Genomic DNA, 11039 nt, shown 5'->3' on the forward strand with positions numbered 1-11039 from the left:
AGCACTAGTCAGGGATACACCATCAATATATAAAAGATAAGATATGAATGCTCACGTATCAATATTGAGATTCAATATTGCAGGAAAGTACTGATAATGCTAAAAACGAACATATATTTCATAGCATTATTCCTCAAGAAAGACAAGCTTTTAGTTGCAATTGTTCTATTTACAAGTGATATTCGTTTAAATAATAAAAGGTGAAGACAAAAGACAGATTCGACGATTTGAAGACGCAAACGACCAAAAAGCTCAAAAGAACAAAAGACAATCAAAAAGGTTCCAATTATTGATAAGAAACGTCTCGAAATCACAAGAGTACAAGATTCAAAACGCAAAGTACAAGATATTAAATTGTACGCAAGGACGTTCGAAAATCCGGAACCGGGACTAGAGTCAACTCTTAACGCTCGACGCAACGGACTAAAAATTACAAGTTAACTATATATATAAATATAATATAATATATAATTAATTATATTAATTATATATATATTATATATATATATTTAAAACTGTCGGCAGCCAGAAACTCCAAGGGAGTAAATTGAAAATACCTCTCCGCGACTCGCGGAGTTTTAAGGCTATTTGGCCGCGAGTCGCGGAGCCCCAAAAATCATTCCTGGCTATAAATCAACCCGAATTCTGATCAAAATCATCATCTTTTTTTTCTCTTTCTCTTCATACGAAGTAATATATATTTATATTTATAATTTATATTTTAATTTTAATTATAATTCTAATAATAAGGGTATGTTAGCGAATGTTGTAAGGGTGTAAGTCGAAATTCTGTCCGTGTAACGCTACGCTATTTTTAATCATTGTAAGTTATGTTCAACCTTTTTATATTAATGTCTCGTAGCTAAGTTATTATTATGCTTGTTTAAAACGAAGTAATCATGATGTTGGGCTAATTACTAAAATTGGGTAATTGGGCTTTGTACCATAATTGGGGTTTGGACAAAAGAACGACACTTGTGGAAACTAGGCTATGGGCTATTAATGGGCTTTATATTTGTTTAACTAAATGAAAGTTTGTTAATGTTAATATAAAGATTTACAATTGGGCGTCCCTATAAATTACCATATACACTCGATCGGACACGATGGGCGGGGTATTTATATGTACGAATAATCGTTCATTTAACCGGACACGGGAATGGATTAATAGCCACTAGAATAATTAAAACAGGGGTGAAATTACATTCAAGGGTAATTGGTGTAATTGTTAACAAAGTAGTAAAACCTTGGTTTACACGCAGTCGATAACCTGGTGTATTCATTAAACAAAGTATTAAAACCTTGTTACAATTCGAATCCCCAATTAGTTGGAATATTTATCTTCGGGTATAATAATAATTTGACAAGGACACTTGCAATTTATATTTATGACTGATGGACTGTTATGGACAAAAACCAGACGGACATATTGAATAATCCAGGACAAAGGACAATTAACCCATGGGCATAAAACTAAAATCAACACGTCAAACATCATGATTACGGAAGTTTAAATAAGCATAATTCTTTTATATCATATTTTATTTCCTTTATTGTATATTTAATTGCACTTCTAATTATCGCACTTTTATTTATTGTTATTTCATTTTATCGCACTTTTAATTATCGTACTTTTTAATTATCGCAATTTAATTTTTATCGCATTTTTATTCGCAATTTCATTATCGTTATTTACTTTACGCTTTAATTTAAAGTCTTGTATTTATTTAATATTTTACATTAGGTTTTAACTGCGACTAAAGTTTTAAAATCGACAAACCGGTCATTAAACGGTAAAAACCCCCCTTTATAATAATAATACTACTTATATATATATTTGTATTTTTATAAAAGTAAACTAATATAGCGTTGAGCTTTGTTTAAAGATTTCCCTGTGGAACGAACCGGACTTACTAAAAACTACACTACTGTACGATTAGGTACACTGCCTATAAGTGTTGTAGCAAGGTTTAAGTATATCCATTCTATAAATAAATAAATATCTTGTGTAAAATTGTATCGTATTTAATAGTATTTTCTGCTAAAATTTAATAACTATTTTATATACACCTCGCGAAACATCAAGTATTTTTGGCGCCGCTGCCGGGGACTATCTTAAAAGCCGGAAGTGCAACGCTAATAAAAAAAAAAAAAAGATTTTTATTTAATTTTATTACAAATATTACATTTATCTGTTTAAACATATCCAAGAATTTGGATTGCTCGGCTTCAAGTTTTTCTTTCTTCATTTTACTCGGATAAGGAAGTGGTGGTTGGTATGGTTTAACATAAGGTTTAGCCTTAACTGTGTTATCTTCATTAACCTTTTCAACTACCGGTTCTTTTTCCTTATCTTGATCAGGTTGTGGTTCTTGTGGAGTAGGAATAGTTTCATCAGAAGTTATAGGTATTTCAGGTGGTTTAAGTGTTGTACCACTTCTTGTGGTAATAGCTTTAGCTGTTTCATTCCGGGGGTTAGTATTTGTATCGCTAGGTAAACTTCCCGGTTTTCTTTCACCTATTAACCTTGCTAGGTTACTTACTTCTTGTTCCAGATTTTGAATAGAAGCTTGTTGATTTCTAAATGCTTGAGCATTTTGTTCATTGGTTTGTTTTTGAGATGTGAAAAACTGCGTTTGAGTTTCAACTAGCTTCGTCATCATATCTTCTAAATTAGGCTTTTTATCTTCGGTTTGTTGTGGTGGTTTGTTTTGAAAATTCGGTCTTTGCTGATTGTAAGTATTATTGGATATTTGTTGATTGCTAGGACCTTGTTGGTTGTTGTATGGAATATTTCGGTTATAATTCTGGTTTTGATTGTAAATCGGTCTTGGCGGTTGATAATTATTCTGATAATTATTTCCAGGCCTTTGGTTTATGTATGAAATATTCTCTCTTTGTTCCATTGTTAATTCAATACTGAGACAATCTTTTGTCAAATGTGGTCCTCCACACTGCTCACAACTAATTCGTATTGAGTGAATATCCTTAGTCATCTTTTCCATTCGTCTTTCCACAGCATCTATCTTTGCGGAAATGGAATCTAAGTCATGGCTAGAATCGGCTCTAGCTGCTTTAGATGATCTAATGATGTCTTTTTCTTGGTGCCACTCATGTGAGTGGGAAGCAGTATTATCAATAATTTTGTAAGCATCAGTTTCGGTTTTCTTCATAATAGAGCCACCAGCTGCTATATCTATGTCTTTTCTTGTAGTGATGTCGCATCCTCGGTAGAATATTTGTACTATTTGACAGGTGTCTAAACCATGTTGCGGACATCCTCTTAACAACTTTCCATATCTTGTCCACGCCTCATATAGAGTTTCATTTGGCTTCTGTGTGAACGTAACAATTTCTGCTTGAAGTCTTACGGCTTTAGATGCAGGAAAAAATTGTTTAAGAAATTTGTCAATTAAAACATCCCATGTATCGATCGCCCCTTCAGGTAACGATTCCAACCAATCTTTGGCTTCTCCCTTTAAAGTCCAGGGAAATAACATGAGATATATCTGTTCATCCTCCACTTCTCGGATTTTAAATAGTGTGCAGATCCTATTAAAGGTACGTAGATGTTCATTTGGATCTTCCTTCGGTGCACCACTAAATTGGCATTGATTAGTCACCATGTGTAGAATTTGTCCTTTGATTTCATAATCTGGCGCATTAATGTCTGGATGGGTAATTGCGTGACCTTGGCCAGTACGTTTAGCTCTCATTCGGTCTTCCATACTTAAAGGTTCCAGATTCTCCATAATTGAATTTGTTGACTTGGTATCACTGAATGATTCTGATTTAATAGTTCGTTCCTCAACAATCTCTGTTTGAATGATTGGTGGTTCCGGAGGAAAGTTTAATGGTTCAGGATCTATGAACCGTTCCTGAATATTTTCTGGATTCTCAATTGTGAGGTTGGGTTCAAAAAAATGGATTATCGGAAATTTGAACTGAAGTACTTGGTCGACTGGATGACGATTCTAAAGAAAAATCAACGGCGGTTATATTTGTTAAACGATGTCTTGATCGAGTTACAGGTGGTGAACGTACAAAAGGTGATGAACGTCTTGCTCGGTGCATTCACAGAATATCCTATTAGTTTTTAAAAGGAAAGAAAAATTATAATAAGTTATCCAATCAATAGACTTTTCTGATTTTGCCCACGTTTCGAATAGCCAAAAGATGCAGCAGAGGGGCAGGATTCGTTTGGTCTCAATATAATTGAGGACTGTTTGGCTCCAATAACCCGGTCCACGTACAAATCCAACTATTACTACGAACCAGAAAATTTTGATGTCTATCAATTTAATTACTTAAAATAAATTTTCGTAATTTTAAGAAATTTAGATAAGAAGTAGAAAAAATTCTAAGTCCTAAAACTAGAATAGCGAGAAATAAGAGAGAAATAGATTGCGCGTCGAAAAATGTCGAAAAATAAAAAATGGTTGAAAAATAAAAGGTGACGGAAAAATAAAAGAAACTTATCAAAACTTAAAAATACTTAACTAATTTAACCTTATTACTACAACTAACTTAAAATTATAATCGCAAATTGATATTACTAATTGAAATGATAATTGATACATAGTAAAAGGTCTCTAAAAATATTAAAGCTTACAGGAAAAACTAAATCCCAAATGGAAATAACTTAAAAAGAAACTAAAACTTAAAAAGGCGTCGCAAAATTCTAAAGCACCTAAATCTTAGTCTAAAGAAAAAGCACTTAAGGAATTCTACGGCAAAGCCTAAAAATCTAGGAGTAAAAATAACTATAGTAAAAACTAATTTTAAAATTAAATATGAGCTAAAAATGCAAATATTACGCTACAACGATTAAAAAGGTACAAAATATAAAAATATACAAAAAGTTGTAAAAAGTACAATTTTTTATAAAAATATTATTTTTATATTATTTATTTAATAAAAACTACTAATTTTACAATTTAATTAAACTTATTTAAACTAAATACATAAATTAAATAAAAATAAAACTTAAAACTAATAATAATAATAATAATAATAATGTTTAAATAATAATAATAAATAATAACCCGTGATTAATGCGGTTTTAGGGTTTTGTCCGTGTGTCAGAAGAACTCCGCGAGTTGCGGTGAATAAAGAGGAAAACCCCGCGAGTCGCGGGGTTCAGAAAAACAGTTGACAGGTTTCACTTTTTACGCGTTTTTCTTTATTTTTTTTTTTTTTTTCTGTTTTTAGTTTAAATAAACGATTTTTAATAAAATTTATATTTTTATAAATTAAAATAAAGATAAAGAAACTTATAAAACTTAAATATTTAACAAAATCCTAAAAATACTTATATTTTTGTTTTTCTTTTTATATTTTTTGAATGATTAAAACGTATTTTTACAAAAACGAATTTTAATAAAATTAAATAAAAATCTTTTTTTTTTTTTTATTAGCGTTGCACTTCCGGCTTTTAAGATAGTCCCCGGCAGCGGCGCCAAAAATACTTGATGTTTCGCGAGGTGTATATAAAATAGTTATTAAATTTTAGCAGAAAATACTATTAAATACGATACAATTTTACACAAGATATTTATTTATTTATAGAATGGATATACTTAAACCTTGCTACAACATAACATACACATAACCTGTGTATAAAATCATTCTCTCGATACATAACATTCACTTTACTTTCATTGCTTGGCTTGGTAACCGACCTTAACATATAATGCGCATAAATAATATCCCCAAAACAGAACATATCGTCTGTATAATAATCATATAAAATTCGAAGTACTAAACACCACGCCCACTAGCTCTTCCGTCTAGTAATAATAAAGATTGTTGATACCAGAAAATTTGCATTAGTGTGTCTTATCGAGTTTGTTAGGATGCATTAGTGAGTCTGGACTTCGACCGTGTTTTCTTTAAAAATGATTGCTTAACATTTTTGTTGGAAACTATATATTTTTAACATATGAATATTATGTGATATATTAATCTCTTAACGTGTTTGATATTATGTGATAGATGTCTACCTCTAGAACAAGTCCCATTGACTCACCTAATAATAATGAAGAGTCAAATGTAAATTGGAATAATTTGTGGACTGATTCACAAGTTCCCGAAGAGGAACCGGAAGAAGAGTCGGAACCGGAAGAAGAATCGGAACCGGAAGAAGAATCGGAACCGGATGAAGAAATAGAACCGGTGGGGGAAATAATAAAACGGTTAAGTAAAAGAAAATCCTCAACCAACCGACCAAAGTTAATTATGGTCAATGGTGTTTCCGCCAAGGAAGCAAAATATTGGGAGGATTACCAATTCTCCGATGAATCGGATTCCGACGAGAATTCCGATGATGTTATAGAAATTACCCCAACTGAATTTAAAAAGGCAAAAGAAAATAATAAGGGAAAGGGCATAAAAATAGAGAAATCTAATTCCAACCCCGATGAACTTTATATGTATCGTCAACCCCCGAAGTCCTTAAGTTGTAACAATGACCCGGGAACCTCTAAACCACCAGGTTTTTCTAAACCAATGTGGACAACGACGGTTCGTATTAGGGGAACATCATATATCCCTAGAAACTTGGCAAAACGAACCAAAACCGAAGAAGAAGAAACGAGCGAGTCGGAATAAGATAGTTGTATTCGTGTGGTGTAATATATGGAATATAGTGTTCTTATGCTTTATGATATATGTAAAAATTGCTTGTATTAATAAGTATTTTTTTTTATGAATCTAACTCTTGTCTATTTTACAGTTTAAAAATACAAAATGGATAGACAACCCAATATTTTAAGAGACCTACCCGGAGACATGATTGATGAAATCTTGTCTAGAGTCGGCCAGAATTCTTCTGCACAACTATTTAAGGCGAGATCAGTTTGTAAGACATTCGAAGAACGTTCCAAGAATGTCTTGGTTTATAAGAGACTTTCGTTTGAAAGATGGGGGATATCACATTGGGAAACCCATAAGTTACGATGTGTTTACTTTGACGCATATATTGCGGGGAACCCAAATGCTATTTTACGCAACGGGTTAAGAAATTATTTTGACTCAATATATCCGAATATTGGACTTCGTGATTTAGAAAAAGCGGCTAACATGCAACATAAAGAAGCATGTTATGCTTACGGATTAGTAATGTTCGCTTCTCACCAAAGTGAGAACAAGAACATCGGGCTACAACTATTAAACAAAACGTTTCCGCAAGTGACGGAGTCGGTAATTGGGGTAAGAAATGAGGTTTTTAGATTATTACGGGACTGTTGGACATTACGTAACCCTCGTCCCTTTGATGATGTTACAACACGCTGTCTTATCAACGGCCATAACGGTTATGTTGCACAAGACCAAGGATGGGAAGTAGTCCTAGTAAAACCAGAATGCATGACTTGTTTCTGGACGTATGAATTACGTGTCTTTATTGCCTTTGCTGAACGACTTGTGTACTAGCTAGAATTGTCTTCACAACTATCTTGTATCAAAGTTATTGTGTGCTATATTTCATGCTTTATGTAAAATAAGCGGTATTGTAAGTTTGTAAAATATTGTATAAAAGTTTGAACGCGAAATATTATTATAATCAGTTTTTCATATAGAATTGTAGTAGTTGAATTGTATATTAGCTACTAAGTATGAACTTAACGGGTAGGTACTACCCGAATTTAAACTTATAAAACGCTAATATGAAGAAAAAGCTTTTATAAATGAGTTCATATTATGCTACGAAATACTATTAACTACTCTTAATATTCTGTATGATTAACTTGTTCCATTTAACTATTTTGAAGGAAATGGCACCGACTACTCGACACACCGTGAATATGAATGAAGAGGAATTCCGTACTTTTCTAGCTTCAAACATAGCCGCAGTACAGGCTGCGCTACATACCAACAATAACCTTGGATCTAGCAGTACAGGAAATCGTGTAGGATGCACCTACAAAGAATTCACTGCCTGCAAACCTTTGGAATTTGATGGAACCGAAGGACCGATCGGATTGAAACGGTGGACCGAGAAGGTTGAATCGGTGTTTGCCATAAGTAAGTGTACTGAAGAGGACAAAGTGAAGTACGCTACGCATACCTTCACAGGTTCTGCGTTAACATGGTGGAATACCTATCTAGAGCAAGTGGGACAAGATGATGCGTACGCACTACCGTGGTCAGCATTCAAGCACTTGATGAACGAGAAGTACCGTCCCAGAACCGAGGTCAATAAGCTCAAGACAGAACTTAGAGGGTTACGAACCCAAGGATTTGATATTACCACGTACGAAAGACGATTCACAGAATTGTGCCTATTGTGTCCGGGAGCATTCGAAGATGAGGAAGAGAAGATCGACGCGTTTGTGAAAGGATTACCGGAAAGAATCCAAGAAGATATAAGTTCACACGAGCCCGCCTCCATACAACAGGCATGTAGAATGGCTCACAAACTAGTGAACCAGATTGAAGAAAGAATTAAAGAACAGACTGCTGAAGAGACCAATGTGAAGCAAGTCAAAAGAAAGTGGGAGGAAAACGGTGATAAGAATCACCAATACAACAACAACAGCAATTACAACAATAATCGCAACAATTATCCCAACAATCGCAACATCAATCGCAACTACAACAAACGGCCCAACAACAACAACAACAACAACAACAGCAACTACAACAATCATCCCAACAACAATAATAACCGCAACAACAACAACAATCAGAAGCAACTATGCCAAAGGTGTGAAAAGAATCACTCGGGGTTCTGCACCAAATTTTGCAACAAGTGTAAAAGAAATGGTCATAGCGCGGCGAAGTGTGAGGTCTACGGACCAGGGGTTAATAGAACGAAAGGAACAAATGGTGTCGGAACGAGTAATGGCGGAGCAAGTAGTGTCGGAGCAAGTTATGCCAATGTAGTTTGTTATAAATGTGGAAAACCAGGCCACATTATTAGAAATTGCCCGAACCAGGAGAACACGAATGGACAAGGCCGTGGAAGAGTTTTCAATATTAATGCGGTAGAGGCACAGGAAGACCCGGAGCTTGTTACGGGTACGTTTCTTATTGACAATAAATCTGCTTACGTTTTATTTGATTCGGGTGCGGATAGAAGCTATATGAGTAGAGATTTTTGTGCTAAATTAAGTTGTCCATTGACGCCTTTGGATAGTAAATTTTTACTCGAATTAGCAAATGGTAAATTAATTTCAGCAGATAATATATGTCGGAATCGAGAAATTAAACTGGTTAGCGAAACATTTAAGATTGATTTGATACCAGTAGAGTTAGGGAGTTTTGATGTGATAATCGGTATGGACTGGTTGAAAGAAGTGAAAGCGGAGATCGTTTGTTACAAAAATGCAATTCGCATTATACGAGAAAAAGGAAAACCCTTAATGGTGTACGGAGAAAAGGGCAACACGAAGCTACATCTTATTAGTAATTTGAAGGCACAAAAACTAATAAGAAAAGGTTGCTATGCTGTTCTAGCACAGGTCGAGAAAGTACAAACTGAAGAAAAGAGCATCAATGATGTTCCCATTGCAAAAGAATTTCCCGATGTATTTCCGAAAGAATTACCGGGATTACCCCCACATCGATCCGTTGAATTTCAAATAGATCTTGTACCAGGAGCTGCACCAATAGCTCGTGCTCCTTACAGACTCGCACCCAGCGAGATGAAAGAACTGCAAAGCCAATTACAAGAACTTTTAGAGCGTGGTTTCATTCGACCAAGCACATCACCGTGGGGAGCTCCTGTTTTGTTTGTCAAGAAGAAAGATGGTACATTCAGGTTGTGTATCGACTACCGAGAGTTGAACAAACTTACCATCAAGAACCGCTACCCACTACCGAGAATCGACGACTTATTTGATCAACTACAAGGCTCGTCTGTTTATTCAAAGATTGACTTACGTTCCGGGTATCATCAAATGCGGGTGAAAGAAAATGATATTCCAAAGACTGCTTTCAGAACACGTTACGGTCATTACGAGTTTATGGTCATGCCATTTGGTTTAACTAATGCACCAGCTGTGTTCATGGACCTTATGAACCGAGTGTGTGGACCATACCTTGACAAGTTTGTCATTGTTTTCATTGATGACATACTTATTTACTCAAAGAATGACCAAGAACACGGTGAACATTTGAGAAAGGTGTTAGAAGTATTGAGGAAGGAAGAATTGTACGCTAAGTTTTCAAAGTGTGCATTTTGGTTGGAAGAAGTTCAATTCCTCGGTCACATAGTGAACAAAGAAGGTATTAAGGTGGATCCGGCAAAGATAGAAACTGTTGAAAAGTGGGAAACCCCGAAAACTCCGAAACACATACGCCAGTTTTTAGGACTAGCTGGTTACTACAGAAGGTTCATCCAAGACTTTTCCAGAATAGCAAAACCCTTGACTGCATTAACGCATAAAGGGAAGAAATTTGAATGGAATGATGAACAAGAGAAAGCGTTTCAGTTATTGAAGAAAAAGCTAACTACGGCACCTATATTGTCATTGCCTGAAGGGAATGATGATTTTGTGATTTATTGTGACGCATCAAAGCAAGGTCTCGGTTGTGTATTAATGCAGCGAACGAAGGTGATTGCTTATGCATCTAGACAATTGAAGATTCACGAACAAAATTATACGACGCATGATTTGGAATTAGGCGCGGTTGTTTTTGCATTAAAGACTTGGAGGCACTACTTATATGGGGTCAAAAGTATTATATATACCGACCACAAAAGTCTTCAACACATATTTAATCAGAAACAACTGAATATGAGGCAGCGTAGGTGGATTGAATTATTGAATGATTACGATTTTGAGATTCGTTACCACCCGGGGAAGGCAAATGTGGTAGCCGATGCCTTGAGCAGGAAGGATAGAGAACCCATTCGAGTAAAATCTATGAATATAATGATTCATAATAACATTACTACTCAAATAAAGGAGGCGCAACAAGGAGTTTTAAAAGAGGGAAATTTAAAGGATGAAATACCCAAAGGATCGGAGAAACATCTTAATATTCGGGAAGACGGAACCCGGTATAGGGCTGAAAGGATTTGGGTACCAAAATTT

Source organism: Rutidosis leptorrhynchoides, chromosome 3, assembly GCF_046630445.1.
Source record: "Rutidosis leptorrhynchoides isolate AG116_Rl617_1_P2 chromosome 3, CSIRO_AGI_Rlap_v1, whole genome shotgun sequence".
In the NCBI taxonomy this organism is placed as follows: domain Eukaryota; kingdom Viridiplantae; phylum Streptophyta; class Magnoliopsida; order Asterales; family Asteraceae; genus Rutidosis; species Rutidosis leptorrhynchoides.